Source organism: Ursus maritimus, unplaced genomic scaffold, assembly GCF_017311325.1.
Source record: "Ursus maritimus isolate PB19 unplaced genomic scaffold, ASM1731132v1 scaffold_3, whole genome shotgun sequence".
Classification (NCBI taxonomy): Eukaryota; Metazoa; Chordata; class Mammalia; order Carnivora; family Ursidae; genus Ursus; species Ursus maritimus.
The window spans coordinates 48,927,495-48,954,211 of record NW_024425563.1 but is presented as its reverse complement, the minus strand read 5'-3'; the positions used below and the strand labels follow the sequence as shown (position 1 = coordinate 48,954,211).

At 44.0% G+C, this 26,717-nt stretch overlaps 2 long non-coding RNA genes across 7 annotated transcripts in view; one reads left to right on the top strand and one right to left on the bottom strand.

Annotated features, from left to right (window-relative positions):
- LOC103658908 overlaps positions 1-26,717 on the bottom strand; it is a 251,229-nt gene that overhangs the window by 110,607 nt on the left and 113,905 nt on the right. The window contains exon 4 of one of the 5 annotated variants that reach the window (XR_005838556.1): positions 3,691-3,889. The exons of the other annotated variants lie outside the window; for them this stretch is intronic. This is a non-coding gene — a long non-coding RNA (uncharacterized LOC103658908). The remainder of the gene's footprint in view (positions 1-3,690; positions 3,890-26,717) is intronic. 5 annotated transcript variants of the gene reach the window in all.
- On the top strand, positions 840-5,218 carry LOC103658907. 2 transcript variants are annotated; one of them, XR_005838560.1, is made up of 3 exons: positions 840-962; positions 4,093-4,234; positions 4,971-5,218. It is a non-coding gene; the product is annotated as an uncharacterized LOC103658907 (long non-coding RNA). The 2 variants fall into 2 exon arrangements; XR_567331.1 differs by having other exon boundaries at positions 4,090-4,234.

Here is a 26,717-nt window from a genome sequence, read left to right as displayed (position 1 = left end):
ACTCTGTTCTGCCACTTGCTAGGTGTGTGAGTTTGAGCCCACGACTGGCCTTCTCTATGCCTTTGTTTCCTCACCTGCAAAATGGACCTAATAGCACTTACTCCATGGGATTTAATGAGTGACTGGTCCATTAGAAAGCTCTAGAAAGGTTGCAATTATTATTTGAAGTAACACAGTCCTAGTTTTAAACAAGTTCTGCTACTTAGTAGTTTTGTGAACTTGGAGAAACAACACAATTTGGGGGCAACTTATGTAAAATGGATTTTAATACAGCCCTGGCACTGTTGCCAGGGGGTTTGATTTTATATGGCACACAGTAGGCATTCAGTAAATGGAACCTCTGATTATTACCATTTTTCCCGTTTTCCAAAGGAGGTAGCCCACAGGATTCTTTAGACTGGAAGAAACACAGCCAGTAAAACTTAGAATCCTCTTATACTCCCAAAGCTTTATCCATATGCAAAAGAGATACAACCCTGGGGATGATTGGGTCCTGAGCATTTTAAATACACAACTAATTTTATTTTAAGAGAGAAAAAGGAACCTGGAAGTATTCCCAAATTTAACATCTGCACGCGGAGGGGATGACGAAATGCATTAGTACCAAAGAATAACGTTCTCCCATCTTCTCGGAAAACATCTGGGGTATTAGCCTCCCCTCCGCTCATCCCCCCCACCTCCCAGCACAAAGCTGGCTCTCGGCTGACAGTTTATCAGAGATAAATGGAAACACCTGGGAGCCAGATAAGGCCAACTGAGTATGATCAGCTGAGGAGCCCTTGGGGACGCATGCCACTCAGTATTTCTTTTTCCACGCCAGGCGGGGTGGGAGCACAATCTAGCCCGTGACCCATAGCAAGGCTCACTTTCACATTCATCCTTTCCTTCATTCATTCCAAACAACTCAAGAGGTCAGCCGGCCCTGTTTCCTGCCTGAGGTAGGTCAACGCTGAAACCACCAGGTAAGTTAGATGTTTATTGACCCTGCTTTTCACCATTTCCGCCAAAAGACATTCAGGAGCTAACTGTGTTTTGTTCAAATCTTTGATCACCTTTTCTTTTGTCAAACCAAGCCCTCTCTGGCTAAACCTCTCGCCCCCACAGAGATGTGCAACCTCATATAATCTCTTGTGCCCTGTGGTCATTCAAACACATATTTTTGTTGCCATCTCTACCTTCCCAAACTTGAGAAATTTTAAATCCCCTTTTCTTCACATCTCTATATTATGCTAGACTAAACAGTCCCTGCTTCCTTTAACCTCTCTTCAGAGGTCCTACTTGCCTCCCCTTTAATTAGCTGATTCCTTTTCTCTCAACTCATTCCAGCTCCTGCACATCATGGAGAGGCTGAAACTTGACAACAGATTCAGCTGCTATTAGAGTGAGATTACTTCAGTGTGTGTTTTAGCACAGCCACTACCTGGTTATATGATCCCTAAGCAAGTTGCATCACATTTCTGGGCCTCAATTTCTTTTGTTGTGAAGTTGTTTCAATCATAGAGAACAAGGACTGTGAACATGGCATCAGGGAGACAAACCAGCAGTCAATAGAGACTTTCTAAAAGAACTGAATTCAGAAAGACACATAGGGATTAACTAGGCAAAGAAGGAAAAGAGAAGAAAGCAATCCTAACAGCGCAACTAAATGTGCAAAGGTCCTGAGGCCTGAACTCCTATGAACCAGGATGACCAGATCTCAGAAAACAGGGAAGTGGGTCGCAAAACGAGGAAATGAAGGTGGGGAGGTAGGTGCCAGGTGACATAGGGCCTTGTTAGCTATGATAAGGATTTTAGTCTCTCTCCTAAAGGCACCGGGAAGATGAGACACTTATAAAGAGCACATTTTGTACACTGTCCAAGAACAGTGGCTACAGAATGGATTGGACACAGATCAGACATGGTGAGAATAGAAGACTCTGGAGGTAATCTAGGAGTGGAAGCATGAGAAATTGGACCATGGTGGCAGCATGAAGACAAAGAGGCATGGATAGATTTGGAAATGAGGATCAACAATATCCTTACTGATGCAGTCAATATGGCAATGAGGGAGAAGGAGGTGTCAAGCATGGCTGCCAAGTGTCTGCTTGCTTATCTTTGGATGCTGGTGCTGTTTATTGAGAGCAGGAATGTTGGGGGAGGTACGGGTTTGAGGGAGAAGGTACGAGTTCAGTTTTTGGCCATGTGGAGTTTGAAGTGCTGTGAGATGGCCAAGTCAAGATATTGAATAGGCAAATGGATTTATGGCTGGGAGCTCTGGGGAAAGCCTAGGCTGGGGATATAGATTTAAGAGTCATCAGCATATAGATAATAATTAAAACCATAAGCATGGACGAGCTCACAGACAGAGGGTGTAGGATGGGAAGAACAGGGCAGTGGATCAAGCCTTGAAATTTTCCAATATTTAAGAGCCACTAAAATGGAAGATGAGCCAGGAAAAAGACGGAGGAGAGTCCCCAGAGGTAGGAGAAAATTAGGAGAGTGTTAGGTCATGGAACCAAAAGAAGCGGGTGTTTTGAGAAGAAAGGAATGTCAACAGCAAGGCTGTTACATTTCCTTGTCTTTAATGACCTAATCCAGGTGACATTCCCATCAAATTTTCATGAATGTGTGCAGTGCTGGGTTTTTCCCACTTGGAATTTTGCCATTTTTCCTATGCACACTGTGGTTTCTTATTGGGTGTTGTGACCAAACTTTCTATCCAGTGGGATTAGTATAGAACACTGGTTACCTCTCATTTAGCCAGAGGCTTCTGCTATCCAGACTGCGGTCAAGAACTGGGGAGAAAAAACCTGAAATACTTAATGATTACTGCTAAAATCTCACCACGACTATTTGTGCATTTACTAAGAGGAGCCCTTATTTAGCTTTCACTTAGAACCTTTATTTTAGAAGTTCTGAAAAAAGCTTGTTTGGGTTTCTCAGGGCACAGTGAAATGGAAAGAACCTTGTGGGGAGGGGCTCGGGTGGAGGAAGACAGGGAGCTCACAGAGGCATGCAAAAATTGTGACAGTACAGTCAGCAGCCCTAGGAAGTAGATTCAAGTGTATAAAAGGCAAGCAAAAGAACAAAACATTAGAGCAATGTGAGTCCATGTCGTGAGGCAAAAATACACCCTACTCCTCAGTAATCCTTGGGAAAGCATCACACTCTAATGCCTGATAATAACAGAGTAATCAAATAAATTTTAAATAAATGTTTGCTACATCAAATTTAATTTTGAAATTTAAAAAAGCCTAGTGGTTTTCCATATTCTTCTGTCCCTTGTATTTGCTATAAACTGGTAGTTAGAGCTGGCAGCTCAATGGGATTCCAGTTGAATCTTGGGGTAAGCATTCATCATAAGAGGTGATGTGAACCTCAGGTTATTCTGAGATGTTAGGATTGGTCCATGGATTCGGGCACCATCAATCGTAACGTCCATTTTGAAGTTCCTGTCAACCTATCATCTAATGGATTTGCAATTATCATTGCTTAGATGTCCTATTTCATTCGGAGTTGAAAAATCCAGAATATCGCAAGCTCTATAGCACCAATCACCTAATTTCTTCAACAAACAAACTGCACAGAGAAAAGGGGCGAGAGGAAGCCACAGATTAAAAGAGGCACAACCACCAAATGCAGTGTGGAGGCTTTGTCCTGCTTATTAGTAAATGAAGATTTGTGAGTCAACTGGGGCATTTGAACACTCACCAGAAATGTGATCTTATTAAGAAATTGTTATTTTCAGGCTTGATAACAACGTCATAATGACACATTTTAAAAAGCTGCTATTTGTGGAGATAGTACTAAAGTATCTATTGATGCCATGATATGATGTCTGCTGTTCGTTTCAGAATAATCCGGAGGATGGGGCGCTGGGCCCTGGAGGTGCCGTTGGTCCACAGTGGGCCTGTGGAGAAATGAGATGATCACCTCTGGGAGTGGTTGGAGCTGGAGGATGGGAACGGGAGGATTCATGGGCCCTGCGCTCTGTTTTCTATAAATGCTTGAAACATTCCTTTTAAAAAGCTTAAAAATAGGGGGGACAAAAGCCATTTCTTTCCCACCTTGTTATTTTGGAAGAAAAGATTTCTAAAATGTCTTCTTCAGCAGGGCAGATGAAATGGATAATTTGGAGCATCCGGAGAGACATGCCTGGGGCCCTAGGGGTGCCACTGCCGTTCCCTCATTACTGAAACACCGAAGCGAAGCCAGCGGCAGGGAAGAAATCACTCCACACCCCGCACCGTGACAGGTCAGAAAGCTTCACTCAAACTATTTCTAATCCAAGACACTCCCAGACTTCAGTTCCGACAGCAAAACCCTGTGGCCCTTGGCAGTCTGACTCAGCAGGGTGGCCGAACGGAGGGCTCTGGGCCTCAGTGGCCCCTGTTTGGAGTCCGCTTCCCTTCCCTTTCTCCTTCTCCTGCCCCAGAGATGTTACCATTTGTTGGCTAACTCAGTGGTAGCGACAAGGATCAGGGGAAGCCGGTGGCTGGGGGTTACAGGTTCTGGGACCACCCAGGATCCATTTGAGGCTTTTATCCCCCCTTGCCTGTATTTTCACTTATATTGTTGCTGGAGTTCAAGAAGCCCATCATCCACTGAAGTCCTACTCATTTTTTAAGAACTATTTTAGATGCCACCAAACTCACAGATCTTTGCCCAGCCTGTTCATCAAAGCTAAGGGACCCTTCCTCTAATCCCCCCAGCTTTTTGCTTCTAGACCTTACAGAATCTGTTTAGGTATCTAGAGCGGTGACTAGGTGGTCAAGCTCGAGATGGAGGGAATGTGTCTTCTCCACCTGTGTACCCATTGTCCCCGAGTCAAGCCCCACCCCCACCATTCCCTCCTGTACAGAGTGGCCACAGAATAGACGAGCTCACCCCTGGCCTTGCAACCCTCTTCCACCACTTGTCCCTAACTTCCCATCCCCTCTGTCTCCTTCCTGTTCCCTCTCCATCTCCCACACTGCCTCTCTTCCCCTCAGTTGAGAAGCGAGAGCATCTGGAAAGAGGAGCCCCCGGCTGGAGAGGTGGCATGCCGGTGCCAGGCCATTTGTCTGGTGGCTGCAGAACTGGGGGAGAAATCTCGGCCCTAACCTCGAGCTCTCTCACTGCCTCATGCGCCCATCCCAGCTTTCGGGATCAACAAGCCCCTCTTTCAGTCAATAGGAGCTTTGTGAGCTAAACAACAGATGCCACAGGGCCTAGAAGGCAAATAAATATGGTTATTCAACGTTCTATCGCACTGTGTATAATTCAGGAAATTCAATTACGGTTTCCCCGGCAACAGGAACACAACTCGGGCCGGGTGCACAGGCCTTGTTTTCTGGTGCACAAGGGGTTGACCCTGACCCCTTCACACGTCGGAGACAATGCGATCTGGCAGACTTACACACGCTATTGGAAACTGAACTGGGTCCTCCTAAAGCCGGCGCTTCCAGATTTAAAGCTGTTTTTCAACAGTTGGTTATAAAGGCTTAAAAAAAAAAAAGCACTAACATAATCTCAGACATGTTTAAGTGCGGGATGATTAAGCAACATGGACACAACTTCGGGATCTGGAGGCATGGGAGGCATGGAAAGGCAGAGTAGGACCTTCTTAGAATGAGAATGGTCAGGATCAGCCCTGCCACCTGCCCAGAGAGGGGTGACAGCCTGCCGTCTCTGTGTCCCTAAAGAGAGACCAGTGCCACCGTGGTTGGGAGCAGGGATTCGGACACCAACATGGCTGACCAGTCTACTGTCTAAGTGGCTATACGAGCTGAGGCAAAGTCCTTACCTTTTCTGTGCTTCAACCTCCTCATCCAAGAAATGGGGATGATGGTGTTGGTAGACTATAGGGTTATTCAGTTCTTTGGCTTTGGAGCAGAGAGTATTATTGGACCTCTTGGCAGGATTTACTAATGACAGCACTTAGCTATTTTTCATGACCCCACTTGTAATTCTGTGCCTGAGCCAAGATCAGAATTGGGACATGTTACATATGCACTACCTTGAGTTGGGTCTTTTTTTATTTTCTTAGCAAACTGTATTTCTTTTTCCACTCCTCACTCCTCCATGAACTTTAATTAAGCGCTCTCCCATCTAGAGAGCAAGACAAGGGTGAGGTTTTGTTTTTGAAAAGACTCACAAGCTTGTATGGCAGCAGGTTTTTCCACTGTTTGACAGCTTCAGTCCAGCTCAGTGCCGCTGATTTATAAGACACTGAGCTCATTGGCTTTATCCTCTGTTCTCCCCCAGCCATTTTTCAATCGAGTTGCACTGGCTGGAAACATCTGAGAAAGAAATTTACTGAGAGATGCACAAACAGCCTATTCACATTTCATAATTTTCGGGAGCCTTCCCCGGAGGACCCAGTGGTAGCCTGTTAGCGCAAGCACAACCCCCGGCTGGTGTCCCTGCACCCCGTCACCCCACTCACTAGTCACAGACAATACCCGGGTCCCCTCCAAACTCGACTTCTTTGACTCTAATGCTAAGTGAGGGAGTGAACACAGCACATGCGCTTCTCAAATCTTGCCCGCCTCGCCTGTGACAGCAGGATTAGACAGGGAAATATGGACGGAAGGCACCCAATGGATTTAGTGATTTAATTGTCTGAGCACTTAAAAATTCAGGATTAATGCCACTTTAAGTGTGGCTGCTCCTTTCTCATTAACAGGAATCTGTTTAAAATAATTCACTTAAATAAAGACCTAATGGAGGCTCAGAATAATGTCTTTGCATGACTCATCCACCCCCTCTTTCCCTCCTCTAGCCAGCCCCTCTCCCCTGACCAATTTGGTCTTAACATACAGAACCTCTAATCTGAAATCGGCGTTTCCCACCAAGCTCTCCATTTGCGCTTGAAGTAATTTGCAATGGCCACTTTCTGCATCTTGTTCTCAGACGTGTCTTGGTCAATTAGTGCAATGTCACAGCCGTGTGTAGTTATTCTAACTCCAGCTGTGAGCTGTTAATAATAAACTTACCCACAGGACAATCATGCCATATGGTTGATGGTCAATCAAGACTAAAATATGCATTAGGAAAAAAAATGCTCCTGTCAACAGTGAGGGGGTGTAGGTCATTGGTTAAGGATGCTGGCTCGTAAGAACTGAGTTCGGGTTAATAGTGTACGCCCGGCATCCTTAGCTTGCTCCTACCCTGTGATATTTGTCCTGAGACACAGAGGCACGATAACTAAAGTGACACAGCTGGAATCAGAAGGCAAGTAGACAAAACATGGTGAGATGCATAATATAGGTCGGGGAATAGGGATTTGCTGAGAAGAAACATAGCTCAGATTCTTTCCTAGGAAAAGGAGACAGATCTGCATTTTGGTCATGGGAAATGATTTGTATGCTACAAGACAAATTCTATTTAATGGGGGTTTTGAGGCAAATGAAAACAAACTGATTTGTGACAAACGAGTAAAGGAGGAGCAATAACCCACTTGGGTGATTCCAATTAACTTCCTCCACAGGACTGAAGGGCTTGAGGTTATTTGGATTTGGTTTTGAGTTTGGGGTTTGGGGCAGGGTGTGGGGATGGGAGATGCGGAGGCTCTTGGCAAATAGCTTAACCTTGACTTGGGTTCCTAGCCATAGCCAAAGCAAATGGCAACGCCAATAAAGTAGATACTTGTTTTAACGCAAAACTAGTGCTTACACATCTGTACGTCAGTTTCACCAGAAATGGCGAAGAACCAGGGGAGAGAGGTGTTCCCTAAGTAAACAGCCGTGTGGACTGTTTCATTCAGTGGTGCTTTTCAGACCGTGTCTTGTATATTCACACGGCAGGTTCTTCATATAAGATCATGGGTAGCTTTTGATAATACATGAGGGACCAGACCCTGAACAGCGTCCAATCTCTACACCACAGCAGTTTCTAGTCAACATTTTTAAACTGGAAACCCAGGTTAAATCGGGTCAAAGTTTCCTTTGAATTTAAGCACTCCCCCACCACCTCCTAAGAAAGAGCCTCCTTTTTCCTCCCCTACTTTCTTTTATCTTATTTCCCCTTCCTGGTCAAGGAGTGAAATGATTCCATTCATGCTGAGGCTTCTTTTCTATAAAAAGGAGGAAGTATTTTTCCCCACTAAAAAGACGTTTTCATTGCCATTCAAAGGGCAGTCGTGAAATAAAGGTCTTATTAAAAGCCAGGAGTCCTATTTACTTGCTATGGAGCCTGACTTGATTGCTAATGATTTGACCACGGGGTCATCTTCCCTGAGGGAGTGCCCCCTTCAGGGGGAGCATTGCTTGTATGACACTTTTGTCTCTGAGAAGGCAAACTATTCACTTTTCCTTCCTGCATGGGAATCTAGGGAAGCCTGCCGTGTCTGGGGACGAACACACACACGTGCACGCATGCACGCACGCATGTGCACGTGCTTCTCTTGCCCAATCGATTGATTGCTAAGGTGTCACTGACTTTCCTGTCATTCTCAGGCTGTTTCACTAGCTCAGCATTTCTCAACTAGGATCGATTTTGCCCTCAGCAGACATGTGGTAATATCCGAAGATGTTTTTGGTTGTTAGGACTTAGAGGAGGGATGCCTCTCGCATCCAGCGGATGGAAATCAGCGATGCTGCTGAACATCCCACAGTGCACAGGGCGCGCACCACCACCACCACCCCCCCCTAAATCATCTAGCCCAAATGTCAATAGTGCTAAGGTTGAGAAATACTGCACTAACTTGATCAACTTGATTTGAGGCGATAGGTAGATCTATAGATTTAGGTTCAGAATGAAAGCAATGAGACAAAGGGCTACAGAATTTGTTGAGGGACATTGGCACATACCACACAGACACAAAGAGATTAGCTGGAACAGGATTCCACAAACACAGGGGTTATTGCTGTTTAACACCACCAATTTTAATACCAAAAGGAATGCAATTCAAAAACCCTGCCCCTAGCCCTGTGTGTGCACCAAAGGGGTTAAGCACCACTCCTCACTACACACCTACACACACACACACACACACACACACACACGTCCTCACACACGTTTAGAGACATGACATGAACACACAAAAGAGAGAATGCAGAGGAGGAGAAATCAGTTCTGGATTTGGAGGTGATGATGACAATGATAAAGAGGAGGAAGAGGTGGAGGAAGGCATCGACATTTACTGAGGTGTCAGGAAGTATTCCGGGCACTTTATGTAGATCCACACAGCAATCTGCAATGTTGATAGACCCATTTTACAGATAGGAAAACTGAACTCCAAGAAGTAACTTGCGTAAAGGCAGAGAGCTAGTAAAGCAGTGGAGCTAGGATTCAAACCACATCCATCTGATTGTTCTTTTGTGTTGAGGGAATGCTTCATTGAAGAGGCAGGACGTGAAGGAGACTGGAAGGGTAAGTAAGATTCAGATTGTCAGACCTGAGGGAAGAAGACATTCTAAACAGGATAAAGAGGGGGGAATAAAACAGATGCTGGAATGTGTATATTATAATAGGGACATTCAGAGCTGGAATAGAGGGATCTTGCAGGTTTATAGAGTTTACACGGGGCAGATACTGCTGGAAAGTGATTGGACCCAAATGTTGCCCAATGCAATCACTTTTAGGAATACATCTTGCAAAGACTTGACCTTTGATATTGAATCCATGTGAAAGGAATGTACCACGGTAAAAAGGTTACTGTTATAATAGCTTTATTCATAACAGCCAAAACTTGCAAGCAAGCAACCGAGATGTCCCTCAGTAGGTAAATGGGTAAACTGGTACATCCAGACAATGAAATACCATTCAACACTAAAGAGAAATGAGCTATCAAGCCACCAAAGGACATAGAGGACCCTTAAATGCATTTGCTAAGTAAAAGAAACCAATCTGAAAGCTACATGCAGTATGATTCCAACTATATGACATTTTGGAAAAGGCAAAACTATGGCGACAGAATAAGTTTAGTGGTTGCAGGGGTTTGGGGAATAGGGAGGGAGGGAGGGATAGGTGGAGCACAAGGGATCTTTAGGGCAGTGAAACTATTCTGTATGATATTTTAATGGGGGAATACATGTCACTATACATCTGTCAAAACCCATAGAATGTACAACACAAAGAGTGAAACCTAATACAAACTATGGACTCTAGTTAACAATAACATCAATACTGGGACACCTGAATGGCTCAGTCAGTTAAGCATCTGCCTTTAGCTCAAGTCATGATCCCAGGGTCCTGGGATCAAGTCCAGCATCGGGCTCCTTACTCCGCAGGGAGACTGCTTCTCCCTCTGCCTGCCACTCCCCCTGCTTGTGTTCTCTCTCTCTCTCTCTCTCTGACAAATAAATAAAATATTTTAAAAAACATATTAATATTGACTCATCAATTGTAACAAATATTTCACACTAATGCAACATGGTATTTTAAAAATTGGGGAAATCGGGCATGGTGCACTGGGTGTTATACAGAACTAATGAATCATTGAGCCTTACATCGGAAACCGGGGATGTACTGTATGGTGACTAACATAATATAATAAAAAATCATTAAAAAAAAAATTGGGGAAATCGGGGGAGGGTTGAAAAGAGGGCATATGGGAACTTTCTGTAATTCTTCTTTAATCTTCTGTAAACCTTGAAACTACTCAAAAATAAAAAAGATTATTGGACTAGACCCAGATTCTAGACCTGGCTCTGTCCCTAACCAGCTCTTAGACCACATCATAGCCCCTCTGGGTCTTCCAGGTCAATAGCTCACTACATGGCCCACCATCATAAGACATTCCACGACTCTGACAGAGCGTCCATTGGTCCAACATGATCCCATTTGTTGAAGAGTGGAAGAGAGACCCAACATGCTTGGGCCTCAGGGCCATAAATGTCAGCCCTGCAAGGGTTTGGACCTTTGCTGCTGGGGATCGAGATCCATGACATCACTTCCTTTTTGGGCATGAGGTCATTTGCATGTGAGGACCCCAAGAACCAATGTGCGTGTGGTTGTGGCTGTTGTTTGTTTAGAATAGTTACTCATTCTCAACTTCTTCAAACACTATCACAGTGTGTTTTTCAGCACGAAGTATTTTGCAGCGTGATAGAAATTGGCATCCACAAAATGTGTTGACTTTAAAGGAGTGGATGTGAGAATTAAAATGTCTTCCTTCTACACCCCGTTTCTGAGCTTATGTGCTGAGCTGCCTGACAGAAAGTTGGCCTCAACCTGCCCACCCCCCACCCCCCGCTGCCACGTAAATGACGGTGTGACTGGCCGGACAGATGTGCTAATATTTACAGGCCTCCATGTCAATGAATCTCCGTTCACCTCATTTTACGGTTTCTTCCCTGCCTGCTCCATAGAGCTGCCTCAGAGGAAGGGAAGGTCTGAGCTTACATCCCAGGTCTGCTCTTACCTCAGTCCCTCAAAAGTCATAATGACACTGAGTACATTTCAGCAGGTCCAGTATACACACAATCTTGTCAGAATATTGCTCATGAAGAAGGGAAATGTAAATGCCAAGTAAGATGGCTAATTTCATTTTATATAAAAACATATGTTGGAAATACACATCATTTATAGATTGCACCCAATTTTTTTCTGCACGCAAATGTACTTTCATTTTAACAGTGTGGGAAGAAAAAAAATAGTATCAACTTTTACTTGTGTGTGAACTTTGTACATACAAGAGTTAAGCAGATGTGTCTGTTTACAATTTCAAAGATGCACATATGTAAAACATTCCACAGGATATTTATTTGCACAGTTGATTTGACTGAAAGACCCTGTATTTACATCTTTTAATTGTGTTATGTGGGACAGTGCTACATACGTTGCTTATGTGTGTGACATTTATTTTTTTAAAAGATTATTTATTTATTTATTTAACAGAGATAGAGACAGCCAGCGAGAGAGGGAACACAAGCAGGGGGAGGGGGAGAGGAAGAAGCAGGCTCATAGCGGAGGAGCCTGATGTGGGGCTCGATCCCATAACGCTGGGATCACGCCCTGAGCTGAAGGCAGATGCTTAACGACTGTGCCACCCAGGCGCCCCTATGTGTGTGACACTTATGATTGAAAACCAAGTGGCTCATGGAAGTTAGTTCTTCATGGGTTTTGAAAGTATTCCAGACCTAAAAGTTAACTGCTGCCAAGAAAGGCGCGGGTGGGGGTGGGGTACAAAATATCAGTTGATTCCAAAATACTTAATGACGGTAAAAAGTAAAAATTAAGAAATAAAAACCCAAAACCCTACTCCAGACAAATCACACACCTTGAGACTACTTTTACCATTNNNGGAAAGAAAGCAGCTCTCTGTTTCTCTTGATGTTACTGTGTGATATTGGAAAGAGGGAGCAGCCCGGGGTAAGTTAGGATGGGGAGGTGGGCAGACATCTGTGGAGCTCACATCCAGCACTTCTCAATGAGGATTCCAGAAGGCCCAGCCTGTAAATGCCTATATTGTCTTCCTTCTCTGCAGCCACAGTCAGCTGAACATTTTGCTTGGTCTGTCCACAAAAGGTTTCTTCTTGCATCCAAGGTTTCAGGTTTTAAAACCCACTCTGTTTGGAAAAATCCTAAAATCTGCAAGGATGTGGTCTGAAGTGTTGAAGTGTTTAGCCACATGTGGAATACACAACTCAGAGAAATGAAGTGGCACATTTGTCAAGTCTCAATGTGAGATTCTCAAGTTTGGGGTCCAGTAGAGATTTAAGTCGAGCTGCACTGGCCAGAGATTACTGAACGTCTTCATCCTTCTGACGTGTGCACGTGTTTTTTTTGTTTTTTTTTTTTTTTAAATGATTTTTTATTATATTATGTTAGTCACCATACAGTACATCCCCGGTTTCCGATGTAAGGCTCGATGATTCATTAGTTGTGTATAACACCCAGTGCACCATGCAATACGTGCCCTCCTTACTACCCATCACCGGTCTATCCCATTCCCCCACCCCCCTCCCCTCTGAAGTCCTCAGTTTGTTTCTCATAGTCCATAGTCTCTCATGTTTCATTCCCCCTTCTGATTACCCCCCTTTCTTTATCCCTTTCTTCCCCTACCGATCATCCTAGTTCTTATGTTCCATAGATGAGAGAAATCATATGATAGTTGTCTTTCTCTGCTTGACTTATTTCACTTAGCATTATCTCCTCCAGTGCTGTCCATGTTGTAGCAAATGTTGAGAACTCGTTCTTTCTGATAGCTGAGTAATATTCCATTGTATATATGGACCACAACTTCTTAATCCAGTCATCTGTTGAAGGGCATCTCGGCTCCTTCCACAATTTAGCTATTGTGGACATTGCTGCTATGAACATTGGGGTGCATATGGCCCTTCTCTTCACTACGTCTGTATCTTTGGGGTAAATACCCAGTAGTGTGCACGTGTTTTTATTGCTCTCCTTCAGCGTGTAGGTGCCTCTACCCTTTGGCACAGATTATTAACGCCCCTGACAGTTCTGCTCTTGCCCCCGTCTCTTTATCAATAACTCAGGCTTATGAATCCAATAAATATCTGCCCAGACTGAAATTATACATTGGTGGATTCTCTCGTCCTTCCCTCTGTTAGTTCTCCACAGCAGTGGGGCAGGTTAGCTCCCCGTGTGAGATGTGCTTGTGCCTAGAATAACAGTGCCCCTAGGTGAGTGCTGGTAGCATTTCTGAGGTCACACTGAGTCATTCTGAAAATCCACACTGTGGTGGTACTCATCTTCAAATGTGGAAAGTAGCGGCTCTCTTGGAACTGACAATCACTCTCTGTTTTAAATTCCAATGGATGTGGAAACAAACAAGGCTAAGGAGTTTTCATTGCAGTCTGCAGAGCAGCGCCAAGTGGCTGGTGAGTTTCGTGGGCAGAGGGAGGGGGAATTAGCATTACTTTGCCTCGACCCCTAACTCAATCTTGAGCATATTCATTCCAGTAAAATCAGGTTAAAATAATCCTTAAAGGCCACTTGAAGGAGGTTTAAGATAACTGGGAGGGTGTGTGTGCACAGGAACTTCAGGCCTCTACAAATACCCACTGGCAGACCCGCACCTGTCCCTCAATCCCAGCCCGGAACGCACACCCCAGGCCCAGCCCCAGCCTGGACCATGACTGAGGCTCCACTGGGGTGCCCATTATCGCAAAGCCATGGCTGTGTGCTCTCAACAGCTAGAAAAGCCAGTGGCCAACCTCTGATTTCTCAGGTAAAATCAAAGTACACAATCGGAACCCCAAATGGAGACGGAGAAGGGGCATCCAAAAGATGGTATCAAATGAGCAAATTTCAGTAATGGTGGAAAGAAAGAGTCAGAAGTAAGAGAACCTTTGGTGAAGGGGTAGGGATGTATGCTGCAAGAGAAAAATGGTATTTTCTTGCCCTGCACACTTGTCCCTCTTTCTCTGTCCCTCCATCTGTTGAAGGTGGGATTGGCAAAGAAATAGACTTGTTTCCATACAGCGGATGATGTGGAGAAGCCCATGTAGAGAAAAGGGGAAATAGGGGAATCCAGCCCCATTTGCCCATCACATACAAACATCACCACCACCACCACCTTTAGGGAAAGGGGGGAAGTTTTCCCTAAAAGAAAAGTTTTAAATCTGGGGGAAAGATAATTCTCCATATTTCTAGAGGACTAAATCTCAGCTTGCAAGCAGTGTTTGTGATGAGCCCTTTATCCAGAATAGCTAAGGCTTGCGGAAGGAGGCACGTGATGTCACTCTGGCTTTCTCAAGCTGTCATTCTCTCATGGTCAGCCTGTAGCTTACTCATGGAGTGCTCCCACTCCTACAGGTTTGAACGCACTGCTGATCTTTGTTTTGGTCCTAACAGTCAGGTCCTCTCTCTCTCTGCCATCCTGGGAGGAGAATCAATCAGATTTCTTTCCACACATGTCCTATTTGAGAGTTTCCACTTTAATCCTCATGCCCATGCCATCTCATCCAGATTGCAAATAACTTCTTCCTTTTCAGCCTGAACTTCAGCATCTTCTGCTCTCTTTGCTCCCCCCCATCTCCCCCCTGTAGCACCAGTCTGCTGTCACTCAAATCGCCAGAGACAGTGCCGGCTGATTCACCTGCAGAGTCTCTTGTCCTGCATGTCTCTGCGTCTGCGGGCCAGCACCCCAGAACCTGGAGATGCACTGTGGGTGGGGGAAACGCCACATGCCCTGTTCTATCCTTGGGGTTCCACAATATTCTATCATCCACACAAAAGTTCCTGAGACTTCTCACCATAAAAAGGCCTGCTTCATGTCTGTAAGTATGAACTTCTTTTAGAACCCCATCTTTTGAGTCATGCTTTCTACCATTTTGCAGAAGTGTTGTTCTGAGGAGCGTGTGCCAAGAGATGTCCCTGGTCCACACAGTGGGACCCACGTTGTGGGTCCACCTGGGATCCAAATGCTTGTATGTTCCATGCCTCGGGAAATGAGTCCCTCTCCAACCTCTCTGCCTTGTCATCAACACGCCAGCATACTGGTAATGCCAGAGATGCCAGATCTGGGGTAACCAGCCCTGAGATCCCAGCCCTAACTACTCACAGAACTTCAGAAGTTCCTCTTGTCTGCCTTCAAGTGGCAAAGACTGATGGTTGTCCTACAAAATTCTTTCTCCCCTTGTTCTTTGATAAAAGAACTGATTTTTGGCTGGGCATGGAGGGATTCTGAGTAATCTACAGTCCTCAAAATCCCTTGCAGATAGGTGTGCAACTGCAGGAAGAGATGTGTGCAGCACCGAGGAACTGTGCTTGAAGGAAAGGGGCATGCTTTTCTTTCCCTTTTTCTGTTCTCTGCTTCTGGAAGGATGTGATGGCAGGAGCTTGAGCAACCATCTTGGGTCACGCAGTAGAAACCACATACTCAAAAAGATAGAAGGATATTGGGTCCCTGATATAGTAGAGTGAGATATCAGCTCCAGATTGACACATCTGTGTTTCCTTTATATGAATAATAATAGAATTTTTTATTACGCCACTGTTATTTTGAGGTTTCTGCCACCTCAGCAGAATTTAATCCTGACTCATCTGGTTCCTCTCCAGCTAAGCCCTCAGATCTCTCCAAGGTAAACTAAAATCCCAAATCATTTCCTAGAACAGCCTCTCAGAAAGTCATCTGGACTGGGAACAAGTTAGCATCAGGGTGACCCCACTAGAGTGTCTCTTCTGATGACCATCTGCCTCCTCTATCTGGACCCTCTCTTACCCAAGGAGAGCAGAAGGTGGGAGCTGCCTAGACACTCCTCCACACCACCATAATGAGCACGTCAGCCGTCCCAGCCTGGGTGGTCTAGTCCCAGGGCCCATATGTTTTCTCTCTCTTTGCCCCAGATAACCATTCCCTGAGTTGCCAAACTTTTGGTGTTATGTGTTCATTTGGCTCTATTCCCATTTGCTATTAGTGTCTGCCCCATGTTAGCCACCCCATTTGTTCATTAGTATATATGCACCATCTATTCTGATGGGCTGCAGTGTGATGTGGTTCAGATTCAACAACACACAGCTTCGAAATTAACAGAGATACTCCAATCCACTACTCTGACCCTGCCAGTCTACTCCATGTTAAAATTCATAGTGCCAAGGTTAGTAATTCAAATGAACGCAAACTCGGGCTGTGTCACCCACAGATACTCACTGAGCTGGGTGAGCCCTAGGTCGGTGATTGTTGGCTAGAATCTGGTTCACCAGGAGAAACCAATGAATGAAACGTACATGCAACCCATGTGTAGACTTAATGTCTTGATGAATCTTTCTCCATCTCTGTTTATAAGATACATGAACAACAGAAGTACATTATTTATATTTCGTAAAGGTAAAGCTCTGCATATACACAAATGTTTAATTGTAAACCTTGTATTTATACTTTATCCCAGCAGTTATCAGTGCCTGAAATTACATAGGGTTTGAGGCATATGCTTCTCTTCTACCATTACACTGCAGATGCTCTTGGCCCCTTTTTTTCCCACCCCAGTACCTAGCTTAGGGCAGCAGTTAGGAAAGAACAAGTCCTTTGGAGTCAGCCTTGATTTTGAATCTTGAATCACTATGAACACTGAACAAATTACTTAATCTTGCCAAAGCTCAATTTCCCCATTCAAAAAGAATAGGGATAATAATACATATCTCATAGTTTGTGGCAAGGTTTAAATTAGTAGCACATGAAGCTGTCAGCAAATGAGACCTATAATTAAATCTCAGTGGCACAGCTATTAAGTGAGAAATATCTGATCAAATGGAGTTTTTGAGAGGCAAAACCTCATCTCCCTCATCTAGAAATTTCTCTGTGCATCATCAGGTCCCTCTCTCAGACATTCCGGGATTTGTTATTTATTCTGCCAAAAAGTATTAAGCTTACCCTATCTCCCAGGCAGCGGAAGAGAAGCTAGGGATGCTGAGATATGTTTGACGCAGCCCCTCCCCTCGAGGAGCTTAGAATCAAGTAGGGGACAGACAGGCAAATGGGTAAGTGCTACATGGTTATAGATCCTATGCTAGAAGCACTATAGAATGTAGTGAGTGTCCGAGGATGGGAGGCATCAGCTCTACCTGGGTGGTCAGGATGTGAAGAGAGCAAAGTCACAAAAGGCTTCAAGGAAGAAGGGCTTATTTATTTACTTATTTATTTATTTATTTATTTATTTATTTATTTATTTATTTGACAGAGAGAGACAGCCAGAGAGAGAGGGAACACAAGCAATGGGAGTGGGAGAGGGAGAAGCAGGATCCCAGCAGAGCAGGGAGCCCGATGAGGGCTCAATCCCAGGACACTGGGATCATGACCTGAGCAGAAGGCAGAAGCTTAACGACTGAGCCACCCAGGTCCCTGGAAGAAGGGCTTTCTAAACCGGGCCTTGAAAAGCAAGTCAGTATTTGTCAGACAGACCTCCCTCAGCACAAGCAGTCATGGGAGCAGAGGTGATGGGGAGAAGTGCCTCAGGCTGCTTTGGGGAGAAGACCACAAGCAATTCTCCCTGGCTGAGGGACAGTGGAGGAACAAAGACCAGGGTGGGAGTTGGAATTGGGAATGGAGCACGGGCCAGCTGGGAAGTTGAGTCCTTATGCCACAAATAGCTAGGCGCTCACTCAACAAATGTGTCACCACCCAAAAGAGAGGGGCCAAGATACTCAGAGAACGGCCTGAGACACCAGCAGCAACCAGGTTTCCTCGCATGTGGAGAGGATGGAGTTATGCTCACCCAGCCAGGTTGTAAGGCCCTTGTCTTCTACATCCTCTGGCGTCCCGGGCAGCATCCCACACACCGGTCCATCCTCTCCCTCAACAAACATCTCCCACCTGATGTTTCTGCTTCCTCACGAGTCCATTCTCTGCTAGATGATGGCTCACTATCTAATTTTTAAAATCCCCAATATCAAAAATAAATAAATAATAAAAAAGAAAAATCCCCCAAATCATATCAATATGTATCAATTTATTATTGATTCCAAGTTATATGTTGCATTTAAACAGGGACTTCGTGGGTAATACTTTAAACCAAATGGATAAAAATCCTAAAGACGGACTTTCAAGCACTCTGACACTTATGTGAAGGGCAGATTTTTGCACAAGAAACTGATGTTCTACTGCTAATTCTGGGCTATGGAATCAACTACTTTCTTAGAGTTTGTTGCTTACGAAAAGGTTTTCAGAAAAAAATAATTTTGCCTGTACAAAGGCTGAGAACAAGGATAAGCACAATGATGTTACACTTTTGACTCTATCCCAGTGACCGGCATGTGGCAGCGGCTTCACAGATGAGGAAAGGGAAGAAGGCAAGAAGGAAGGAAGGGAAGAAGAGAGCAAAGAAGATTGAATCTTTTTTTTACATGGCTTCTAGCATGGAATCTGGTGGCTAAAAACAGATAGCTCTCCACTACTGAGGGGAGCAGAACAAGGAACATAGATATCAACTTTATTGCCACAAGCAGTGTTACCCTAAATTTTGAAATATTTTGAGCATGCAAAAGGTTCATGTTGTATGCTTTTTATTGGATGCATAGATCTATGTTTGTAGAAAGTTTTAATGGTTGCAAAGACAAATTGCAAAAACGATTCCTTTTTTTTAGTGATCTTGATAGATCATGCTGCATTCTCATTAAGTTCTCAATACTGGCTGTAATATAGATTATAATACTAATGTTTCCCTTGGGGTCCAGCATCAGAACTCCTTGGTAAATGTCCTAGAGTTAAGGTGAGTGAACCAAAGGGCTGTAAGTCGCTGGCATTTCTGTGGTATGAAGACTTTGGTGGCAGATGCAGGCTGTTGAGAAACTTTTCTTCAAGCTTTGGAGGCCAGGCAGTTTGCAGCGTGTTTTCTCCCCACACTCTGAGATCAGTGTGGTTCTGACACCTTCTCCCAGATACAGCATGATTTTGGAAAGACAACAACAAAGTTATGGAAATAATGGTATTATTGTTTCAGGGGGCCTTCAGGAGGCAATACGCTAACAAGAAATGAAGCTTGAACTCTTTGAACTGGATTTTTCAGGAAAGCACTTCCAAACTCTTGAAAGGGAAACATCAAAGTTTGAAGGGCAGATATGAAAAAGACTCCCCCTCTTACCCCACAGTGACACAAATTCGACCTGACACGCATTGATGGTGAGCTGAGCGTGCCAGCGAAGATGAAACGGGAAGAGGCACGTGCTTGTCCTCAAGGAACGTATTACAATTATCTCTCAGCTGCTGGAGACCTTTGTTTCCAAATTATTGTTCCCTTCTGTCCTCTGCCTACTCAACAAGGGCCGGCTGGTACATGGCTTTTAAAGGTGCTCTCTTAAGGTACACAACCTCTTCCAAGATAATAGGAAACAAATTGTAACTATTACGGGAAAACATTTTTGCACCAATCAGTTTGGCCAGACCAAGAAGGTTAAAAATAGAATGTGCTGGTAAGAGCTGAGGTAATGGAAAATCTCATATGTCTCTGGTGCCAGTGGAAAGAGGAACGGCCTTTGTAGAAAACAACTCGGTAATATTTACCTTACGTTTAAATGGATATGCAGGTTCATCCAGCAAGTCCACTTCTAGAAAGATAGCGCTCTTTACAAGTCCTTTGCTCGTATGTGAAATGAGGTATGTTAGATACACATACAGAGCACTGCTAAAACAACACGAGAGTAAAACCACCTGTCTGCCGCCGGGGGAGTTGTCAAGTGCACGCCCCTTAAGGGCGTATGAGCTCAGATGGAATCAGAGGCAGACATAGCCTCGGCAGACCCAATGAGCCGTGGTGAGAGCAAACGGTACGTATGTGGCGCGGGGCGTCTGGAGCAGGTGTTCAGGGCAGCAGTCCCGCAGCACTGTCACTTGCCCTCCCCTGACTGCCCAGGAAACGAGCGCACTTGGCGGCCACCGGTCTAGTTCACAAAGCTCATCCTCTAAGGACCCCAGCTCTGTCTTGAGTCCCTGAAAACCCAGGCCGTCTTTGGTGTTTGTGAAAATACAATGTCCATGACTGATACTTCAGATCTACATATGGCTCTCCGTCACCCTTCTGCCCACCAGACAACCCCCCAACACCCTGTGAGCGGCTACCGCCAGTCTCCCAGCACCTGCTGCACTGTCCAGCGACCTTTACAAAAACAAGGCCCAGTAGAAGCAAACGGGGAAGGGTGGGTGTGAGCCATGGGAGTGCTCAGGCTCTGGGATTCAGAGTCCAGCCGCATCTGAAAATCTTATGAACCAGTGGGTTTGGGTGTTTGTTGGCAGGAGGAAGATAGCCTGCAAGGAGGAAAGTCTGTGCTCTGGGCTCCAACCAAGAGGAACAAAGACCCCGAGGGGAGACCGTGGACCATGCCTCCCCATGTCTCCCTGAGCACAAAGTGGCTTCTGCACAGTGAGAGCTGAAGGAGGCCCACTAGCTTCTACGATCTGCAGAAGTTCCAGTAATCAGTGTCCAGAACAGTCTGAAAGGTAGGGGTTAGATTCCCCAGGAATCAGCATTTTCAAGCGCCTTTGCAGGAAACAGACACTGTGTGTGAGAGCTGTGTGTGAACCCATGGGAAACATGCCCGTAAATAAAATCAGGAGACTTGGACAGGAGGGCACAGGTGCCCCTGCCATGTGGCCTAGAACAAAGGTTCACCAGTGGGAGAAGCCTATGGAATTTCAGGTTACAAAGCCAAACAGATTGCTTGCTTCAACTTGTGGGAGTCGGAGGTACTGAAAACCGGACCAGAAGTCTTCTCCTTCAAGAGGATGACTCCCGAGATGTCCTGCAGAGCCTGCTGTGTTTCCTGCTTTCCTTCCCCACAAGTCCACTCCTGCCAAACAGGAGGTTTGCGGGGCCAGTGAAATGCCAGCCCTCCCCTGTGTCAATTGCTCCTAAAAACATTTTCTTGTCTTGGCTACAGACCCCTAGCAGGATGTACCCAGAGCCTCTGTCTACTATGCCAACAGAATATAATGCTTGACAGGAGGAAATAAATCTGATTATCCAAAGCAGAAGCCAAAACCAGAAGTGTGGCTGCAGGTTCCAATGGTGAATAAATCCAAGGCGGTTCTTTTGCAACAAGACAGCCTGATGTTTAAGGGGAAGTGAGAAGTCACTCAAGACCACTTCTCCAGCCTCCAAACTGGTCTCTCTGTTCATCTCTCCTCTGCCCCAGACAGTCCTCAGGGTTACTTTTCCCAAAAGCCCACTTTCATTGTTAATAAAGAGGTTTTCCAGGCATCACATAGGCTCCAAAATTCTTAGCTTGGCTTTTTGTATGCTACTTAGCAGTACATTTCACACGTAGTATTGACTTGCAGCATTTAGATTAGAAGAGGCCTGCTAGGGACTGAATCGCGTCTCCGCCCCCCACAAAAATTCATATGTTGCAGCCCTACCCCCCAATGTGATAGGGCTTGGAGGTGAGGCTTTAGGGAAATAATTATGTTCAGATGAGATGGTGAGAACAGGGTTCTCATGATTGGATGAGTACCCTTACAAGAAAAGAGACAGTTTTTGTTTGCTTGTTTGTTATCCATCTGGCCAAGTTTTATCTTTCTTTTGCAGAGTTTCAGCCTTTTGCATTTAAAGTAATCAGTATAAGGAAGAACTTCAGCCATTTTGTTATTTGTTTTCTTTTGAGTCTCTCATTTTCTCCATTACTGCTTTTCTTGTGTGTTAAGTTGATTTTTGGTAGGGAACCTGATTCCCTTCTCATTTCTTTTTTCACGTATTTGTGAAATGCTTTTTTTATAGTTATCAGGGGGGTGATATTTAGCAGCCTAAATTCGTAACAATCTAGTTTGAATTGATATCACCTTAACTTCAGTAGCATACAAAATTTCTACTCCTGTAAAGCTCTGTTCTCCCTTTATGTTACTGATGTCACAAATTACCTCTTTATAAAGTGTGTGCCCCATAACATAGATATTTATTATTATTTTGTATGCATTCGTCTCTTAGCTCATGGAGGAAATAACAAGCAGAGTTACAAATCCAAACAACAACAAAAACAAAACTCTCTTCGAACTGCTGTCTCTGTCTCTCTCTGCTGTGTGTGGACACAGAGAGAAGGCACCCTGCTGCAAGCCAGGAAGAGAGCTCTGACCAGAACCCAGCCATGTGGGCACCCTGGTCTCAGACTGCAGCTTCCAGAACTGTGAGAAAATCCTGTTGCTTAAGCTACACAGTCCATGGTATGTGGTTAAGGCAGCCTGAGCTGGCTAAGACAGAGCCCAAAGTGGTCCTCTGAGCTGGCCTTCTTTTACACAATGATCCAAGGGGACACAGAGTAGAGCAGGGGTCAAAACCCAGCCGGCCCCCCAGCCCCCAGTCCCCAGCTCCAGCAAGTATAACAAGCTTGCCAAGCATCACAGAATGAAAGAAAAGGCCCAAAGCAATAAGTATATTTTTCTTAAACATGTCTGTGCCTTGAAACTCTTTTTATCATAGCTTTGAAATAACAAACCGAAGGTCCAAGGGGAACCTCCTGCAAGGTCTGAAATTGAGAATTCGGCTTAAGAGGCTGGCAGGGATGAGGAGGGAAAGGGAGAGGCCTAGCTATTTGATTATAGCAATATTATAATTACAGGGCGTGAATCATGCAAGGAGAACAGACTGCAGGATTCACAAGCTCACGGGATTTTTGTATCTGTACACAAAACTACAAAGCTCGAGCAGCTCAGAGCTTGGCTTTCTGTCAGTAGCGCTACATTACGCTCACACGGCGTTTTACAGCTCACGAAGGGCTTCCACACAGCCACATACATAGTCTCCTGCAACCCAGGCCACGACCAGCACAGGAGTTAGCATTAGCCATTACCCCCTTGAGCCTTAATTTCCGTAAGTGACCTGAGCAAAGTCACACCGCTGCTGAGTGTTGGAGCTGAGACTGGAATACTGTGTGTGTGTGTGTGTGTGTGTGTGTGTGTGTGAGAGAGAGAGAGAGAGAGAGAGAGAGAGAGAATTGGGGTGAGGAGAGAGAGAGAGAGAGACAGAGAGAGACAGAGAGAGAGAGAATTGGGGTGAGCCTGACCCCACTTCACTATACACTCCCAGACTACATTCCAAGAAGCCCACGAACATTCTCCATTAACTGGTAGCTGAAAGAAAACTGAACTTCTAATGAGAGACCTGAGTTTCAGCCCCAGCTCCGTCACCAATTCATGACTGACCGGGGCAAATTTCTTAGTCTCTCTAGTTCCCAGTTTCTTCCATCATGAAAGAAGCAGGCTGAATAGCTTTGTCTTTGATTCCCTTTCAATTCAGACAATCTGTGATTTTCAGAACTGAACAGGGTTAGATAAAAGAGCGGGCCAACTCACTTCCAAAAACTCCTGATCCCTGGACCAGGTCCCCAGGAGGAAGACATTATTCATAACGCATCCTCCCCACACTCTTCAAGTGGGGAGGGGGAGACAAGACCTGCATCTGGTCTGAATGCAAAGGAACTGAAGCCTGTCCCATCGCTCTAGTTAAAAGACTCTGCGTTAGCCGTGCACCAAAGTGGTCAACATGACTCTGGAGGTAAATCAAAACCAAGTATGCAGAAGATCAAAAGCTTTGCTCCACAGAGACCAACAAAAGGCACATTTCCCAGACACTCTTCCCTGTGAAATTTAAGATCTTCTGCTATCTTGCCTAATTTAGACCCCAAACTCTAGTAATTTCAGGCTGGAAATAGTCCTAGATCAATAAATACCCAAATCATAGTAAATCAGAAAACAACGTTTATAGCACTGAAAATCTCTTTATCATGGCAGCATCTATAGGTATTAACTGTATTTATTACTAATAAAATATGAAGAGTGTGAGAGTTTAATGTGTCATTCCATGAGTTTTTAATCTTTAACACAGACTATTTTGAATCAAGTTCAAAAAATGTCCTCGATGGTTCCATGTCTTTAGAGAAACAGAACATCCATCAAGAGAAAGACTTTAATGCATGTTTTCAACAAGTAAGAAATAAAGTCATTGTCAAGAAAAGATGAAAAAAAATATGTATTAGGGCATATTAGCACTGGCTTTCAAATCCCATATTATGGAATTCTTATATTCTGTATTAATTCAAATTTTCACATATTATAAAAATTTCAAGGAATCTCCACCAATAGAGTCTTCTGATCAGCAGATGTACAAAAGGAGGATAGCAAGAAAACGTATCCATCAGAGGAAACACAATTTGAGACTAAGATAAAGCTTCCCAGTTTTCCACATAAGAGTCCCACCTTCACGATTTTGTGCCGTTCCACTGTACCCGCACCAGTATTATTTACTTAACACTTAATTTTAAGTTCATACTAAACAATGAAATCTGTGAAATGACAAGTTCAATATGTAAGTTATTTGTTCTCAAATACATTAAACTATATCGTAACCATTAAAAATATTCAATTGGGAGCCCCTAAAAATGCTACATGATGTGCTTGGACAAAGAGTTGGTCTGCAACTTTCAAAGTTTGTTGGCTGCCATCTGGGTTTCCTCATTTATCCGCTTATGAAGTATTCAGTTAATATAGATACAAAATAAATAGAGACACAAACTGAATATCATCCAGTTCCGGTCATTATAGTCATCATAGGATGGGAAGACAAACAGCTGAATTAAAATTACAGCGAGGCTGCCGCTGGCACAACAGAGATGGGTATAAGGCACGAGGAGAGCAGAAGAGAAAGCACTCAATTCTGCTGGGGCAGCTTCCTGGAAGACATGGGGTCTGAGCTCGGGTGCTTGTTAGCTGTAGAATGTTGAGAAATTACTCCAGCTCTCTAAACCATACACAGTGATAAGCAGTCAATGATACAGGGTATCTAGAACAGCGGCTCTCAATGTGTTTGGGCTCAGGGCCCCTATAAACTCTGAAAAATTACTGAGCAGCCCAAAGAGCTGGTGATTTGTATCTATCAGTATGGATTGTATTAGAGTTTAAAGCTGAGAATTTTAAAGTTTTTATTGCTCATTAAAATAACAATAATAAGTGCACATTAACATAAATAGCATTTTTCTTATCTCCCAAAACAAAAAAAAGTTTACTAAGTGAAATAAGCCAGTCACACCAAAACAAATACTGTGTGATTCCGCTTATATGAGGCTCCTAGAGTAGCCACATTCAGAGACAGAAAGGGGGGAAGGGGGCAAATGGGGAGTTGTTTAATGGGTGCAGAGTTTTAGTTATGCAGGATGAAAAGAGTTGTACCAACTGATTGCACAATGATGGGAATGCACTTAATACCAGTGAACTATACACTTAAACATGGTTATGATGGTAAGTTTTATATTATGCATATTTTACCACAATTAAAATATTTTTAAAATTAAGTTGAGTAATAGGAATGGCACAGTTTTACAGTTTTGCGGATCTAATTTTTCTTTTTGTCTAACTTAGCATAGCTGGTTATCTCTTATCCGCTCTTACATTCATTCTGTTGCAATATGTTGTTTTGATTGAAGTATATGAAGAATATCCACCGTCGTGATTAAATGATAAAGGGAAAACATTTTGATAACTTTATCAGATTAATCATGGATCTTCTCCTTTGATACTACACCAGAATTCAACAAGTGGTAGTTTCTTAAAGGTTAGTTATAATGTGGAATCTGAAACTATACAAATGAACTTTTGATACTTTGTTACATTAAAATCCATTTTCTGCCTTGCACCTTACATAACCCTTTGACCAATGCATGATTTCTTCACACCCACTACTGGTTGTTGGGAAATGTTGGTTCCCTTTTCCAAATGTTGTCGCATTTAATTTTACGATATCTAAAAACTTACATGTGTTACTATCACTTCTGATGTCATCAGAAAAGTCTTTAAGTGTTCTGAATTTATCAAGCTCATGGTGGTGAATACAAGTTTTCCAAAATTCCAGTTTTCTCTTGAAAGCTTTAATTTGTTATTTATTGGCCATACATACTATAAGTGACTTCCTTGACACTATAAGTGCATTTTTGTTTACTCTCATAAAAAGATCCACTAACTAGCCAAGTCTAAACATCCGCAGGCTGTGTGTTATTCCTGCAGGTAAAAATGTGACTCCATGAAGGAAGTGACTATTCAGCTCCCAGCTCAAAGTATCTCTCACAAGAGCTTTTCCTCAGGACAATTTTACTTCAGTGTGCAGGAGAAAGGCTTTATGCTTCTGTCCCATTTTGTCACACAGAATGTTAAAAAGATGCATACTTAAGGGTCAAGTTTTAATAAAATAAATAATTTTTACACCTTCATCAAGGGTGTTCCTAAGTAAAATTTGCTTTCTTTCCCCTCTGTAAGTACGTGGTGGTGAAAAACACAATGACCGCTAGTACCATTTGATGCCTGGCATTGACATACGCTAAGGAGCCAAAAGGCTTACCCCCCATTATTTTTGCAACTTCCGTGTAAATGCCAGCAC